The following is an 18,360-nucleotide window of genomic DNA, read 5'->3' as shown; positions in this document are numbered from 1 at the left end:
GATTTCTTTTCCAAGCAGCTCTTTCCGCCTGCCGTGCAAAGGACGCGCAAAGGGCTGGAGAGGTTTGGCGGACCCGTCAAAACTGCCAAGGCTGGCGGCTTAGGGGGAGGGGCACATGGACTTGGAGGCCCTCCTCCACCGTGTAACCGCCCCCCCCCCGAAAAAAATTGGAGGTGGGGAGCAAGTAAAAGTTTCTTACGAGGCAGGGCCAGCTCGGCGGTCCCCCGCACATTGTCTGGGGGAACCGGGGCTGCTTCGGTGCACGCACGGCGGCTCCAGCCAGCGGGAGAGAGCCGAGGCACGACCGAAGGAGCCGGCTGCGGGCTCGGCCGCCGCCTCCCGCCCGCCAGCCCCGGAGCGGACGCGAGGACAGCCGGGTCGGGCAGTGCTGGGCCCGGCTGGGAGCGGGCGGGTGAGCATTCGCCTGCGCTCGGGAGAAGAGGCGCAGCGCCGCCACCAAAGCCAGAGCAGCCCCCCGCGGGTGCTGGCTACCTTGTCAGTGCGCCCCCGGTTGCACGACCCAGGTGTAGCGCCTGCCGGTGAGGGGCGGGGGCTCGGGTGACTTAGCCGCCTCCCCCGCCCGCGCCCCCCGGGCTCCAGCACCAGCTCCTGACCCGAGGGCGGCCACTTCTCACCCTCCTTCTCCCTCTGCTGGCTGAGCGCGCCGCGGGCGGGCTGCGGAGCCCGGAGCTGCCCACCGCCCACCCCACCTCCCACCCCACCTCCCACCCGGCGCCCGGTTTCTCCTCCCGGCCACTCTCCCCGGCAACTTTCCGGGCTTTGTTCTCCGGCTGGAAATGCTTTACGGAAGCGTCTTGGACAGGGTCTCCGCCAGGCGGCAAGAGCTCGGCGCTGAGATGTGTTACGTTCTCATCTCCCCATCAATTATGGATGGAAACAAATAAGGAAGAGTCAGTTTTGCATGAGCCCCTTCTCCGGCGGCGAGAGGCATCCTGCAGCCGGGAGGGAGCTGGCAGCCGCTGGCAGGGGCATGGTGAGGAGGAAGGTAGGGAAACTTTCATTTCCCGTCTTGACAGCCGTGATGTTTGTCCCCGGTCTGCAGAAACTGATACAGAAGCCCGCCTTGGGTAATTTGCAAGGGCTTAAAGCTTCCTCTGTCGTGTGTAATTCTTGGATTGAAATGAAAGGTCATAAAGGACTTGGAGGTGTGGATGAGAACTGGGTTTGAAAAATTTCTGCTCAATCGACTCGTGGGACCATTGCTGTCAGGTGATTGTTTAAATCCTGAACTTGTAAAAAGCGAAATGTCATGGAGCTAGCGGGGAATTGAAGTGCCGGTATGAATTACAGCGTTGGAAGAACTCAGGGCAGTACTTTGTGTTCTGAGGTGACCAGTCAGTAACCCGTGTTTCAGCGTCCCAACCCCATCTGAGCATCCATCCCAACCCCTCGCTGCTCCCAGCTGTGTGATTTTCACACAGAAGGGACAGCACATCGTTATTATAGAGCTGTAGACTTCGTAAACAGTAATTGGACCTTACGTTCACTACAATGAGGGCTGCTTTCCCTTAAAAATAACCACAGTGTTTTCTATTATTTTAGGGGGGAGAGAGAAATGATTAGGGCAATTTCCCCCCAAAACTTCTGGCTGCTAAGAATTTTAAGTCTGCAGTAAAAAGTATGGGTGCTTTTTAAGGTTGCCCTTCCCCGCTACTTGATGTTTGGGGCAATAATGTGGATTCTTTTGTTTATTTCAAGGCTGAAGTCCTAGGGAAAGGTTTAACACTTTTCTAAACTGGTTTGATCCATATCCCTCGGAATAGGAGAAATACTTGTTTGAAGAAATTTTTCAAGGTTTCTGGGACTATTGAGAAATTTCATCTCAGATCGCTCGGGGGGAGGATTTTACTATCCTTTTAGTGCTTCAAAACAATAGGTTTTGATGCTGGTTTATTCATGCTGTTAAAAAATAAATCCCCTCACTCTCTTAGGTGTCTAACTCAGGAAATTAAGTTGTGTGTAGTTATGTTTAATGTAGTGAGTGACAGGCATTTTCTGTCAAGCTGGCAGATATTACACAAACATTTATTCTGGCTTAGATATGTAGAAATTGCCAGATAAGCTCTGAGATTTGGATCTATATTACCATGAACCTAAACATCTTAAAATAAACAAACCATAGCTCAGCCATAGCTGAGTTTTGTTTTTTATAGTTTAGTGTATGTGCTTTGGTTTAGGTCTCTAGAATGTGCTCCCAGAAAGACAGTTAAATAGATAACCCTAAGGTTTCCAAAACGTGTTGTTGAGCAGACCATTTTCTTCCATTGGCACATTTAGTCAGATTAACAATGAGCTGCGATTTCTTACTGGATCCTGCAGAGTATACTACCTGGTCTCATTTCTACTAAAGATGCTTATAGATAACCTTTCTCTGAAGCACATTTCTGTGATGCAGGAGAGTCTGCCAGAAATATTGTGACTTCTTCATCACCAGCAGCTGGTTAACTTGAGTTTGATTTAGATTGTGGGCATTCTGCCCTCCTCCTCCTCCTCCTCTTCTTCTTCTTCTCCTTCTCCTTCTTCTTCTTCTCCTTCTCTTCTTCCCCTCTAATAGCACCATCTGGCCATGTCTTCTCTGGTTTGATGGCTTGATGGATTTGAAAGATGGCTGTGATGTAAACCTATTAGTCCTTAGGGTGAAGGCAACTTAGAAATCCAGAGGACTTCAGTTCACTGGCTTGCTGCACAAGCAGGCTCTGCCCAGTACCTGTGATGGGGGTAAGTGGGCCCCTGCATCATAAGTGGTGGTTCTATCATTTCAAAGGCCACAGGCAAGTAAATAGGAATGACAGACTTGTTTCACAAAGATGACCATGATTGCTAAAGACTTATTGAAACTGCAGAAGTTCTTCACTTCTTACTGCTCCATCCTAATAAACCCTGGTAATTAGCTTAGTCATTGTTCTTGCATGTGAGTTTCACTAAGATACAAAGAGTGAAAAATGCATCTGAAATAGGGTAATTTTTCACCCTTCTGATGTGTTTTATGCAGAGTTAAGAGCCTGGATAAATGCCTAACCATTATTAGTGCAACCATAGGAGGTGAACTCCTTTGTTAGCATATGGCAGGATAAAATATTATCTTTTATTTCAGTTAATAGACTTTAAGCCTGCACATTCTAGATTCATTTCTAGAGGAAGCAAATGGCAGCTGTGGTATGTCAACCAATCAGTATTTATTGAGTACCTGTCATTTTCAAAGAGATATGCTAGCCAGTGTTCCAGTACCAGGTGGACCAGACATGCTTCTATATGTTCAACTTGAGTAAGAATAAAAAGAAATAAAGGATGTCAAAACGAATGGATCTTTGGACAAAACGTGCAAATATTTTCTTTTTAAGCATATTATTTTATCCAAGAGATTTTAAAGCAAGATTGTCCACACCAAATATTTACAGTGGTCCAGCCTACCTGCCTTTAACACTAATGAATGATTCAGTGTATTGTTAGTGTAATTCACACATTAAATCTGTCCTTAGAATAGGAGATCTCACTTTCTGTGGCTCATGTGAATGAAGACTTAGTGTTAAAATCTACCAAAGCCATTGTTGCCATTTACTTTGTGAACAGCTGCCAACTTCCATTGGGGAAAAAGGTGTGTTTTTATTTATTCTCACGACACATGGAGAGAATGAAAATCGCATACCTTTATTAAGCATACCACAACACTTTTCAGTTGAGGTGGCTATTGTTGGGCTGTGTCCTCCTCAGACAGTGATGACAGTGGCAGTTCAGCTAATAATTGAAGCCTCTTCCATTTCTCCCTACAGGAAAACTCCTAAACCTTCTTACTTTGAAAAACAACCATTTATGTAACCAAGGGCTATCAAATCAGTGGTCCACACTGATATCACATGAGGTATACTTATTTCTCAAACTTTTCTTTCCTATTAAGCTTTTGTTAACTCACTCAAATTAGCATTTTAACAACCCTGAAGTGAACTTCTGCCATTCTCTCTACTTGGACACAGTATGTAGATCATCCATCATCCTGTCCTTGGCTACAACAGGCTGCTGGCTCCATCACCATTTGGAGCTACACGGAATCCATCCGACTGTGAACAGCACAGCTGGCTACAGCAATTTTTTCTTCCACACCACTAGCAGCATTGTCTGGCTGTGGTAACTAAAGTTAACACCCAGAACGGGAAGTTTTCATTGTTTGGCAACTTGTCCCAGGCCCCTCATTCAGTTCTGGGGGCACGCCTGCCGAAAGGTCCTGCCAGCTTGCAGTGGTGTGCTCCACTGAAGAGGGGGCTTGTCCCAACCTTACACGACCACAGGTGTGACTCTTGAGCCTTGATAAGATTAAACCACCAGATTTACAGAATTGGAAGGAGCCATCAGACTCCACTCAGCCTGCACCTTCAGAATTTAGTCTGTTTGAGAAGAGGCAAAAAGGAATGCAGTAGCCTTGAGTCTGCGATCCCAAATGACTGAAGACAGAAAAAGACCTGTCTAGTTCCTTGGTGAACTGAGCATGTTATTGCTGCATCCCTTTTTGCAAAGAACATGTGAAGTGCCTAAACATGGGGCCCATGTCTAATAGTACCCAATGCTATAATATTTTTTGTTTGCTTTTGTTCTTACTCAAGAAGCTATCTGTTACAGGAGCCATTGCTTGTTAAAGCAAGAATAACAAATTAGGTGGATTCATTTGTTAGGTTATGTTGCCAGGCTTTTTTGTTGGCATGTTTAAACTTTTATAATTGGAAAAACTACTTTTGGAGTTTGAGGTGCAAAGGGAAAACTGCCTCATGTTTTGGTGTGAGTTAGCATGTATGCTCTCTCCTCTCCCTAACATTTACTAATGAAATCAGCCACGAAACAGTTGGGAGGAGGAGGAAGATGATAGTGATGATGATGGAGGAACAAGAGGAGCAAACAGCAGCAACCACAAGACCTACGACTTAATGTTAGTTGGCTTACTGAAGTCTAGACACCATATTAAGATCTTTATATTGAATGTATCATGTAACCCCCAAGCAACTGCCTGAGGTGTATTCTGTTATTATCACTGTTTTACCTAAGAAGAAGCTGAGGTACTGAGAAGTTAAGTCATTTTCCTAAGGTTACTGGATGGGAAGGAGGTAGGGTCAGCCTTTGAACTCAGGCCACTTTTTCATCACTGCACTGTATTGCTTCGAGAAACATCCATTATCCTGCAATTTTCTGACTCTCTGATATTTCTAACATTTGTTTTTAAATAAAAGAGTCATGTTTGGGGGGAGGAATTTTTATACTGATTGAAATGATATGTCCAGTATGGGTATGCTCTTAAATCACAAGTTTTTCTAAATTAAATCATATTGTCATACCTTACCTTCATTTTGTATTCCTATTGGCCAAATAATTTTTACACGCTCTTCTCTGTGAGTGTCCTAGAACAGTATCATCTTCCACCATTTTTATCCATGTTAGGCTTTTCTGTCCAAGACTAAAGTGGCATAGAACAAATGACAATATTCATCACTCTCCACCAAAAAGCGCTTCTGCGTCTGGGTGTGATTGACATTCATTTCCCTGATCTTGGCAGGTGAAGATCCATTACGTATCTTTGTCCCATTTCCCAGGAGTATTTATGGGCCCCATCAGCAAAGACAGCAAGAGCTGCAGCTGTTGAGGCATTAGTTGCACCAGGATGGAAAGTGTATTACTGGAGTTTGACTATGTATTTCACTGTACTATACATCTTTCTTAGTTATGATTGCGGGAGAATCTTTTAACCTATATGAGTAATCAGACACATTGTTGAGAAACTGTCACCCAGGAATCAGCATTTTCTATTGTTGTTGCTCTTTATTCAGGATTCCTATGAGAGAAAAAAAAAAGAAAGAAAGAAATACACATTACCACTACACATAATTCTGAAATTTACGGTTTTCAACATATATTTACAGAGAGGAAATATAGGTTTTAAAAGCCCGATATGTTGGTACATGTATAATAAGGCCTCAGGATGATGTGCAATTACTTAGCCTATTATTGGAGTCTATACTTAAAAATAACGTCAGGAGTTTCTACTTTGCTGAGGAACTGGCACATAAGAACCAGAGCAGACGAAGCTCTTTGAGAAAATAACACTTGCGTTCCCCAGGAGTAGGCTGTCAGCAAACCAGGGACTTAGATTCCCCACTACATTGGCCTGCGTCTGGCTTGTTATTATAAGGGTCTTTGGAAGCTTTTTTTGGTCTGCAAAATTGTCTCCATTTATCAGTAAGTGCTCAGACCTCCCCTGGGTAATTGGTGGATCAAATGAAGATATTTTTAAAAGCTACAGAAAGAGAAGGGGAGGCAGAAGAAGGAATAAAGAATGTTGCAGTTGTTCTTGCCATTGCTGGCCAGGACATTTGTTCATTCAGCCAACTTTTACCCTGTGTCTACTCTGTACGAATAGGTGCCGAGGCGGAGAGGGTTCAAAGAGGAACGTGACACGGTCTCAGAGCTCAAGGATCTTACTGAGTGATGTAGGAAAGACGAGGTGAACAAATAGCTGGAATTGTGTGTGTTTTAAGTGCCAGACTTATGGAAATTGAGAAGAGTGAGAGGTTATTTCTGGCTAGGGTGGTCAGGGAAGGCTTTATGGAGCCACTGATATTTGAGCTGGTCCTTGAACTAACTAGGTGGGATTTGGACAGGTGGACAGTGAGGGATGACGGGGGAGGTGTTGAGAGGGAGGCCATTCCAGGCATAGAGAACAGCTTAGGCAAAGGCCCTGGGGTGGGTTGGGTGGGGGTGGACTCTAGATCAGTTGTCCACGTTTGAGTCTTTACCTATGACAGACTTGCGTTTCAGGTGTGAAGAGGCAGTTTGCCATGCAATCCACACTATTTATTGAGCGTCTCTGGTCTACTGTACTTAGCCATTCAGCAGATGGCCCCGCAGCTTAAGCCATCAGAATGAATGGGATCAATCTTGCGGCAATTCAGTAGATTGCTCCGTGATCAGAACTAAAACCCACACATCAGCTGCCAACTGGTTCAGTGGTACACGTGAACATTGCAAGGGATAACGTGGTTTGCCTCCAATTCCTCAGCACAGGGCTGCCCTCCTGGGGTTGTTTAGCAAAACCAAACTAGAAAGTTGTTGCTTCATCAGCTTTGTCTTCTTTTCAAACTTTAAAAGCCTCTATGGTGAAGAATAAATTGTGTATGTGTATGGTGGGTTTTGGAGGGGAGAAAAGGGGATATGAAGACAGGAAGTGGAAGAGAGGATAGAAACATACTGAAACCTTGACAATATGAGTTCACTCCAGGTGCTGCTTAGACTGAAGGCCATTTGCGGCTTTAATTCCTGCTCACCAGCGTAGGTTAGCTGAGGGAGTGACACGTAGTAGATAAACAGCAAATGTTTTAATAAATGTGCTAATTGAGTTTAACTTTTTATTACATTGCAGATAGAGCCTGTCATGGCTGGTAAACTGTGCAAGGAATGGGGCTGGAGCGCTGACAGCCTTTTCCTAATAGAGAGAGGGAAGACGACTTGGAACATTTTTAATATTTCTTTTGGAAAACTCCATTTTTAAGGTCCCCCAGGGAAATTCGCACCCCTTTCTGGGTCTGAGCTTTCAGGATAAACTCACCTGCCAGCAGCAGTTCCCCATGTCTTCGGTCTTCCCCAACCGCCTCCCACCCTCCACTAGACTGTCTGGACACGGGGATTCCCAAGCCAACATCAACCCCTTGGTTGACATAAATTATAAGCAGCCCACAGTTAAGTTTAATAGTGATGCTAATAAGCTTCATGGGAGGAAAGACCGGAAGTTCTGTGTGGTATAATTATTCTTATTAGAACACATAGTAAAGGAAAAATAAAATGAAAACAGTTACATTAGGGAATGATCAAATCAATTGTTTTGCCAGGAATTGCTCCAGTGGTTCAATTTTCCATGGTGTATTTAAGTCTTTTACAAGTTAATAGTTACATGACAGACGGTCTTAGAGAAGAATCTTAAGTCTGAAGAATCACTGCCAACGAAAGATCAATCTGAAATTGTAAAATAGTTCAATAGGGAAGAAGGATTAAGTGTATACAGATTCAGTACTGGGAACTTTTCAGGAATATTCTGGTGACATAAAGCAGAGAACCTGTTCAGTCTAGTAATTGGCCTGGCTCCCACCCAGCCGCTTGTTGAAGTGAAGGGCAGGCTGCCTCCCCCTGCATGGAGCACAGTTGCCTCCAGACAGGATCTAAAATGAACTGGGCTGGCTCAACGAGACTAATAATAACAGCTAGCACTTACTGTGTGCTTACCGTGTGCCGTGGCACTGCGCCTAGCTCTTTAAATATGTTATCTAATTTAATCCTCACACTACCCCTGAGAGGATAGGGCTAATAATAGCTAACTAAGAGCTAACATGTATGTGCCTGATACTCTTTCAAGAACATGTATATTAAATCATTTGATCAACATTCTTTGAGATGAGTACTATTATTAAATCACATACTCATTTTACAGAGGAAGAAACTGAGGCATGGGAGATTGAGTCATTTTCCCAGGGTCAAAAACAACTGGTGAGTAGTGGAAGCAGGAACTTGGATCCAATGAGAGTTAGTGTGGTTAAGAAAACGAACTCCTGGAGCCAGCCTGTTGAGGGTGCGAATCCTGGCGGCATGACTGATAAGCTTTGTGATCTTGAGCAAAGTACTTAACCTCTCTGAGTCTCATTTTCACCTTATAAAAGGTGGATGATGATGGTAGTACCCACCTCTTGGGGTTGTTGTGAGACCCAGATGAATTAATATTTGAACAGCACTTATATTAGTGCTTGGCAAGTAGTGATTGCTATAAATATATCAGTGCCTGTTAAATAAAAATAAATGCAGTCTGGCTCCAGAGCCTGTGCTTTGAGCCCTTATGCTATCTTTTCACATGTGATTTTATGATATCTCTTTGACTGATATATATACACCTTGAAGCCAGTTCCACAATAGCTACTCTCCACTCCCACCCACTACACTTGTCACAGATTCAGTCCTACTGGAAAGGGGAATTGAGCAGGAGGCATCCAGTGTCCTGGAGATTTTCCCCAGACCTTGATGCCTAGTTGAAGATCCCTAACCCAGATGTCAGCCATTTCAGAATCTTGATATCAAAAATCTAGCTTCCACTGTTGGTTGTGTTGGTGGACGAAATGTAGATATAATTAGCATGTACTCTCTGCTGGTGGCCCCTGGACTGATAAAAGCCTGAATAGTGCCATGAAATTTAGGCACATTCCAAGACCATCCCTGCCATCACCCACATGATGATCTCTACTGGTGGTCTTCAAATTTTAAAATTCATCAGAATCACTTAGGGTTAAAATGCAGATTCCCAGAGCCCTGACAACATTAGGTCTGTTTTTCTGGGTCTGGAATGCAGGCCAGGTGTCTGCATTTTTAAGAAACACCCAGGTAACTTGAGCCCATTATCGCTTCCCCACACTTTGAGAGCTGGCGGTGCTCTAGTGTAATCAGAGTGGCTATGTCAGTGTGCCTGCAGATTGCCTGGCATCATGTTAAAATGCAGATTCCCATCCAAGCAAGGTGCTAGACTTCAAGGCTAATGCTGGCAGGCCACTAGGTGGTGGATCTAAGACCTCTTGCCTACAGCAGAGAGAGAATGATTATGAGCCAGCTAGCTCATGAAAGAGTGCAGAAAGTAATAAAATCTGCTCAAAGCTAAAGAGGCTTTTTTTTTCCAGTTTTCAAAAGATCTTCATAGTGCACAGAAATTATGAAAGAAAAAGGGCACTCACTTATTTCTGCTGACTGGCCTATATCATTTCATAAATGGAGTCCTGGGCCAGTATTCATAGCAACAGTTTTTGATTTAATGATAAACTGAGATAAGGGTAATCAAACTTCATGCTTCAGGGCATAAGGTGATTGCCTGCTGCGGTCAGGATGGAATTTTTTCCCTTGTGCTTTGCACAATTGACTAGATGCATTAGAGAGAGTGCTCGGGCTGTGCTTGGAAGAGCGGGGTGGGGGCCTGGCAGAAAGCTCCGCTGGCTGAGATCATATGGGAAATGATTCGGGTTGCCATGAACAACCCCATCATTGTTTGGCTCTATCATTTTTATTTCATATTAAGATTCTGCGTACTGTATGTATGTATTTCTATAAGCTGCACAATGAGGCTGGGAGCATACTGTATTAGCAAGCAGATACCCTGCACTCCAGCCAGTCTTTTGGCTGAGCCTCAGAGTGACCTAGGAAAAGCACTCTCTGCTTCACTCTGTGCTTAGAGGCTCAGTTTCCCCATCCGTGGGTGTCCTGCTGTCCCTGAACAATTATAATGGCATCAGATAAGACAATATGGATGAAAGTACTTGGTGAAAACCAAATAGGTGCTGCTCAAATGGAAGGTATTGTTATGATACGATGAAATATAATTTTGGGTATCACTGTTCATTATAATCAGCAATATATAAATTCATACTCTGTGTGATATCATATGCATAATGACAGCAAACATGTATTAAGTGCTTAATCTGTGCCAAGCACTGAAGTGTTTTATTTACATTCTTTCACAGGATGCTCATATGAGCCCTCATACCAGCATATACTTTTTTAATTCCCATTTTATAGATGAGGACACAGAAGCTCCAGGAGCATCAGTTTGTTGCCCACTGCTGTGATAACAATTTTCACAAGCTCAGTGTCCGAAAACAACATAGACTTATTACTTTAATCTTGGAGGTCAGAAGCCTAAACTGGGTTTCACTGGGCTACAATCAAGATGCTGGCCCTGGGGGAGACTCTGTGTTCTTGCCTTTCCCAGCTTCTCGAGGCTGTCTTCATTTCTTCCCTGCTGGCCCTTTCCTCCATCTACAAAGCCAGCGGTCCCATGACGCTGACTTCTGCTTCCATTATCACTTCTCCTTCTCTGACTCTTCTGCCTCCCTCTCCCATCTTTTAAGGACCCTTGTGATTACAGTGGGGATGCCCAGATAATTCAGGATAATCTCACTTATTTGAAGATCCTTTACTTAATCACATATGCAAAGCACCATGTACAGTAGCGTACTCACGAGTTCTGGGGAAGCGAGCATGGACGTCTTTGAGGGGTGTGGACGTTATTCTGCCCCCCACAGTGAAGTAACTTGCTAGGAGAACACAGTGGCCCAGTCAGAATTCACAGCCACGTCGATCTGACTTTAAAGCTCGTGATCTCAACCACTCAGTGTAAACCCCCTCAATTTAATCAGTGGAGGAAACAATAAAATTATAGAACATAAGTGATGAGGAGAGCCTGGTTGCTTTTAGAATAATCAATTGGAGGCTTTTAAATATCATCAGCAGAGTAGTAACAACACAAACATTAACCTTACTGATATTGCCCCACTTTGTACTGAGCATACTACACATAGTCATTCATTCATTTCTTCTGAGGGTGAATATTATTTATCCAATTAACTTAATTTGCAGGGCTCCCTAAATCCATTTGTCTTTCACTGGGCGACTGAATGAACAAGGAGCATTTTGGGGCCCAGGGAACCATTTTGGAGATCTGTAGGAAAGTGTTTCAATGGGGCTGTCCATTCAGCAAAGGACAATTGAAGAAAGATAACATGGGCAATTGTTTGCTAGCTCTGTCACTGTCCCTTGGCCAGTTAGATGGAGTTCCTCAGGTAGGACTGCCCCACCCCAACCACTGATGGTCATGACCATCTCCAAAGATCGTAAATGCCCAAGAACTGTAGAAAGTTGTCAGAAATCTCTCTTTCCCTTTCTCCTGCCCTTTACCACACACTCAGCTACTATCTCTAAGGTTTAATGTAATTTTAAAGTTAGAAATGTGTGCCCATCCCTGAAAAGGCTCTCAGGGCAATTTGGAAAAGGAGTAAGCACAGAGCTGGGAGTCTGGAAACCTAGCCTAGCTCAACTGTTAGCCAGACAGGTATCTATGGACAAGGCACTGGTCTCGCCAGCCTTAATTTTCTCATTAGAACAAAATGAGGTGGGGACATGACCTCCAGGGTTCTTTCCAGTAGTACGATTTCTTGATGCTATGTTTATCTTCCTATTTTAATTATCTAGGTAGTAGGATCAAATAAAATGATGATTTTAGAAATTATGAATCCACTTCATGAGTGTGTCTATAGCTCTCCGAAAAAAGAGACAGACATATGGATAGTCCAACTTCTCAAATTTATTATTGCCATTTCCATTTTACAACACTTTGCCCTTTTCTTTGGGGATCGCTTAAACTTCATTGCTGCTAATATCGTTTTTAGACTCAATTTTCAGAAATACATAGATAATATTTTCAGTAGCAATAATTGCTCTTCATTCAGCTCTCAGGGGTTGATAACGTTACCGTTGCACAATTTCCCTGTAATTTTCAGTTATATCCCTGAAGAGCCATCCCCCACCGAACACGTAGAACTGAGAGGGCAAATGAGTTTCCAAGTAGCCAGCCAAACCTGACCTGTTGGTAGTGGTCACTGCAGCTGGTGTTACAGAAGTTTGTAGGACTGCATCCAAGGTCAGGGAGAAAAAGAACGCCTTTATAGATTGGCAAAGTCTTCTGTGAAAAACAGAATGTGTGTGGTAGTCCCTATGCAGCCAGTTTGCCATCTTTGATTCAGGATTTTCTTTAGAGACACGTATCTCCCTTAAAACACTCACTCTCATTAAGCGTGGTCTTTGTACAGGTTGGTCAGTATTTAATGTGGATGTCATTTGAAGTGTTATTCAGCTAGCTGCAAGAACAGAACTTGAATCATCTGACCCATGAGAAGGAAGATAAGCAACTCCCAATGCATAAGGAAACTTGGTAATGATTACCCAGTTCTTGCCATTTGATTTATTTTGTTGCATATTCCCTCCATTATTCCCACTATGTTTAATATTTTATCAAAGACCCCAAAAATGTGATAAATGATTATGCTACTATGGATACCACCTGCACTATACATACAGGTATGTGTATAAGTATGTATACACAACTGCACTACATATAGGTGTATTTAAATGTACACATATTAAAAAACATAACACTACCACACATACACACACCTATATACAGATTTTCAATGACAGCCTTCAAAGTCAGACAGATTTAAGTTGGAAAGCTGTCCTATCTGCTTAACAGATGTGAGAAGGTGGGCATATCACTAGTTTCTCTGAGTCTTACTTTCCTTTTCTGTAAAATGAAGAAAATAATTTTTAAAGAGAGGGGAAATCAATTAGAGATAATGCATGGAAATTGGCCATCACAGTTCTCGTAACACAATTAGGTGCTTAGTCATGTTGGATTTTTCGTCATCTGTATACTTGGAGCTGCAAAACAGAAAACCCAATTCAAGATTGCTTAAACAATCAGGACCTTATTAAGTCACATATTAAGTCCTGAGATGGGGTGGCTCCAGTGTTGATTAATTCTTTGGCAAAACAAAGTCATCAAAGACTCAGGTGCTTTCCATGTTTCTTCTCTGCCATTCTCAGCCTGTTGGCCTTCTCCTTAGCTAGCTCTTTCCATGTTCCTGGGAAGACTGGTGCATTCCAGTGAGAGTCCAACAGATAAGAAACCAACTCTTCCCAGAAAACTTTTTCTAGTAACAGACTTCGCCTCGGTCTCCTTGTATAGAATCATTTCACTTGCTCATGTCTGAAGCCTAAAGCAGTCTTGGGCAGGGGAATGGGACCACCACAATTGACTCAAGTGGGCAAGATTGGCTTACCAGTGAATACATGAACAAAATCAGCATTTTGTTACAAAGTTTTTGTAACAAAATGTTGTTGTGTGTGCATGTTACCTAAACCCAGTGTACATTACATAAACACATTTGTGAGTTCATGTAAACTATAAAAGTTTGGCATTTGGCCAGAAATATTTTTCTGCCATTATTTGAAAATTTTGCTTACCTAGAATAGAATTTATATCTAATTAGGCAATTAAAAACATAAAAGCTATGACATTGGAGGAAAATGCTACAAAAAAGTGGACAGAATTATAAAATGAGTTTGCTTTCAAAACTATGCTTCCATATTTCTTTTTTCTGTAGCTTGTTTTAAATTAGAAATAAGATACCCCTGCCAGATTAACACTTTGAAACATCGCAGTAAACACAAGCCATAATTATGAAGGCACTTGTATCTCTTGAGAGGTGGAGACAGAAACGCTAGCTTGATTCTCTTCAACTCTGTAAGACATTTCATGATTATGAATTCACATTTTCTTATAGTTCCTACTTCAAAAAAAAACCATTAACCCTTGAAGCTCTAAAGTTAAAGTTTCATGTGTTTCTGTTACATATGATAAATCCCGGATCTACTAAGGAAAAGTTACCCACACTTTTATCTTCCTTGTCAGTTAATGAAATATATTACAGGCTACTGGAGTGGAAATCTTGGCCTGGCTTTGAGCCTTCCTTCACCCTGTGCTACTTCTTTTCCTGGCACAGTAATAACAATAAATCAGTTCTAAGGCATCATAAAATGTGAATGAGGAGGCTCCTCCTTTACCTCTCTTTGTACAGCTGATGTGCCTTTGCATGAAGCTATAAAAATTAACCATCTAGATTTTCAATATCTGAAATTTCTACTTTTAGTGTTTTATAGTTGCATTTTTGTTCACCAAGGTAAAACTTCACTTGGGCTCTATCAAATAAAAGTCTCTTTCCTTAAAGGAAGGTGAGAGCCCTTGCTTTGCTGTTCTCTGTACATTGAGCCTACACTGTTTTCCTTCCCAACTGTTGGTCCCCATGAATCCTAATGGTCCTGAGTTCAAAGAGCCTTGTTAGCCTCACTGGAAAGTTAGGATAATATTTTTACTTCATAGGAATGTTATAAAGTCTTCAGGAGGAAATATATGCAAGACACTTAGCATGGTATCTGACATTAATAAACTCAATAAATTATAGTAGTTTTATTGTTATTATCATTGTTTTCAACTCAAGGATGTTTGGCAATATGTGAAACATTCCAATATGAAAGGCTTGTGGATTTTGTACATAGATTGCTTCCCCAAAATGTATTTAAATGGCTACCTCTAAATGCATAAAGAGATAAAAAAAAATTTACAAGAATAATTCTAATAAGAGCTTGGCATTTTTTAGCACAGTAGCACTACCACATGTACACATTGCCACTCACTCATTGCACATGATTCTAGAACTTGTTTGTGGTAGCACTGGGAAGGTTTATCATGTTGCTGTGGTATTTTCAGATTATGAGTTTTAATGCTTAAGTAATGGACTGAGTATTCATGGAGACTTACTGGATTAGCTCACCCTGACCCTAAGTCTTAGTAGGAATTTTCTAGATGCTTCTAGGTTCTTCACTCATTCACTTACCATGCAAGGGTTAAGCTTAGAGCATTTTCAGTGTTCAAAGTGCCTTCCTTCCCCTGTGCCTTCAAAGTGTCAAAGTTGAGTAAATAGTGGAATAACTGCATGTAGGGTCAGTTTCATGGGTGTGTGACCTGCGCATCAGCACTTGTCCCCAGTGCTTGGACTGCTCTGTGGTCGCCATCTTGGAATTCTTAATACTTTTTGAACAAGGAGCCCCAGATTTTCATTTTGCATTGGGTCCTGCAAATCATGTGGCTGGTCCTAACTGCTCCTTTTCACTGGTGGGGTTGGTTTCCATTGAGCAGGCTGGGTCCGAGTTCCCTGTGCCACGTACTCAGGCAGCAGCCTGTCCCTGGGCCTTGGTGTTCTCAGTTGTAAACTAAGGCAGAATAGACAAGGTCTCCAGGGACACAGCTGGTATTCTTCACACCTCAACAGAATAAGACTTAAATAAAATGATGTCATGCCTGTGTTTGGATTCTAACTGTGGTGACTATACTTTCAAAACTAGAAATTAGGTCATAGGGATTATGTGACCAAAAGAAAAAAATTGAAATTAGGACTCTTGCTGAGAAAGTTGAGCTGTGTAGCTGAAACCTTTGACTTCTACCCTCGGCCTACATGCTGTTTGGCAGTTTACAGCATAAAATCAAACTGATTGAGCACTGGCATTATTTTGCTCATTTCATTTGGATTTGTCCTTTCCTTTCTGTAGATTTTATGCTAATTTCCCAGAGGAGACTTACTCCTGTACTTTTGCCACACTTTAAAAAAATCTATATCCAAGATCTTAAAACTCTAGTATACAAATATTAGCATCCCTGAGAGCTTTCTAATTTTCAGCCCAAGAAGTTTTGTGTCTTGGGAGGTGATAAAAATATTTAGCCAGCCCTCTGGCGTGGGCACTGACCAATCAAAATAGACCCCGTGACGTGGTGCCAAGTGAGTGGTAGCTCTGGGTATATTCCCCGTAGTCTTACACTTCAACGTCAACTTTTAGAAAAGGTACTACAGGGTAATCATGGTGGCCCAAATATCTATTCTACAGAGACCCAGATCCTCCAAGCTGCAAGAAAGAAGCACCACCAGCACTGAGTCTGTATTTATTTATTGTGAGAACCGAGATAGATCGCTCCTGGCTCAGTCGTTCCGGCACCTCTGCAAGCACTGGTACAAATTCCATATTAAAACTCACGGCTGTTCAGTGACAGACACAGACTTCAGATACACTTGTTTTTCATCAACTTAAGGTCACTGGCAAATTGCAATGGTAAAAGACATTTCAAAGCAAACAAACAACTCTAAATTAACTGAGATTCAGTAATCATCGTTTTTAGATACATCTTCAGTTCTGCCCAAAGCCACCTTTCACTTGAGCAAATTTGAGATCACAAGAGAATCGGATGCTCAAAGTGTCTCTAATTACCCTCCTGAACACGTGTACGGACGGTTAAGTCGGCCTCTCTGCCTCACAAGCGTGCTGTCCACCTGTAGAGATGAGCAGTTTTCCTGTGTTAAAAACCCACAGACAACTCCAGTGTAAGTCACAGGATCAGAAGCCAATTAAGATCAAAGCTATGATGCTTAATTCTATGAATTTCATCACTTAACTATTAAGCAATTTTTACTTTGATATTGATGGAGAAGTGCTAATGCAGACTCTCTTAAAAAACTCAAATAATTTAGGGTGTGGGGGGTGATAATCTTTGTTTTTATTTTCTAGGGTTATAAGAATCATGTCTTTGGGCTTCCTAAAAGTTAGTCAATTTGTGGGATTTATTTACTTATTTTATTTTTATTTTATTTTATTTTATTTTGGTAAATACCTAGAATTCTGCCTGTTTTATTGTGTAGGAGTTGGATGCTTAGATTAGAAGTCTTGGAACCAAATGAGAGTTTACATTTTAACTCCCAAGATATTTCTTGAGCTCCTAATGGTTGGCTAACTGTTGTGTTTACATTTGTGTTAGCATTGAGTGGGCTAATGTGAAAAGGGCCACAGAGAAAGTTGAAGTCTGATTCCTCCTTGCTCTAACAACTAGAGGTAAAATTACAGAATCGCTCTTATCTGCTATAGTATTTATTTTATGACTGAGAAAAATGGCTCCATGTGACTAAATTCTGAAATAGATTCAGTGTTCCCAACAGCCGTTTATCTTCAAAGTAAAATATAAACAATTCAGCTGTAGAAATTAGTTTATGAAAACATAATTTGCTGTTTTGCTACACATTCAAATAGAAATTTACTTAATGCTTAGATTGTCACTTACTTGTATCATGGAGATGTAGGGTGATGACTCCAGCACTCAGCAAGAAGGCTGGCAGAGGAAGAGTCCTTATTTCCTGCCACCATACTCACAGGACTGTAAGAGGGAGTTTGGAATTTGAATGAGCCAGGTCTTCATTCTACATTTCCCTGTGCATGTTTTTAGAATAGAGAAAGGAGATCTTAATGCCAATATTTGAACAACTGGGGTACAAATGTTTTCTGCTTTAAATATCCAAGCACACAATTGCAATCAGTTTTTCATTTGCTTTTGCTGGTGTAGCTTTGACCACTGAGAAGGCTAAGCCAGGTTTTCTTTCTCATATGTGACTGTAATTCTTGATTTTTAATGCAAAAGGCAATCCCTGTATTAGTAGCATCAAGAGCACAGCAGTGATTTTGAATTGGCATGGATCTTTGTGAAAATCAGATTAAAGTTCACTCTAAAAATAGAAACTGTTGTCGCTAGTTTTATTTCAGCACTTTATATTTTGGAAGCTTAGGAAGGAAAAAGTAGGAGGTAGAAAGGGGAGAGGAGCAAAGCCAAAATCATAATATGTTAATTTAGCTGAAATCTTTGAATTACCTCCATTTTCTCATAGGGCATACGCACGGTATAAACATGACATATTAAATGGTAGAAAACGTGTTCTCTAGGAAGTTATCACTTGAACTAAGTTTTACATTTCAAGAAACATGTCCCATAAGACCCAAGTATCAGTTCTTGGTTTTATTTAACAGACAAACAATAACTGACTTAACCAGGGAAATGCTCAGCTTATTTGGGTG

At 41.9% G+C, this 18,360-nt stretch overlaps 1 protein-coding gene across 1 annotated transcript in view; it reads left to right on the top strand.

The window, feature by feature from the left end:
* The first annotated feature begins 620 nt into the window (after positions 1–620).
* SEMA6D (semaphorin 6D) overlaps positions 621–18,360 on the top strand; it is a 52,068-nt gene continuing 34,328 nt past the window's right edge. The window contains exon 1 of the mRNA XM_069460390.1: positions 621–1,006. The gene's annotated coding sequence lies outside the window, so the exon portion shown is untranslated. The remainder of the gene's footprint in view (positions 1,007–18,360) is intronic.

The sequence above is a fragment of the Eulemur rufifrons genome, chromosome 2, assembly GCF_041146395.1.
Source record: "Eulemur rufifrons isolate Redbay chromosome 2, OSU_ERuf_1, whole genome shotgun sequence".
NCBI classification, from domain to species: domain Eukaryota; kingdom Metazoa; phylum Chordata; class Mammalia; order Primates; family Lemuridae; genus Eulemur; species Eulemur rufifrons.
The sequence above is the reverse complement of the archived record's forward strand: the minus strand, read 5'-3'. Positions and strand labels throughout refer to the sequence as shown.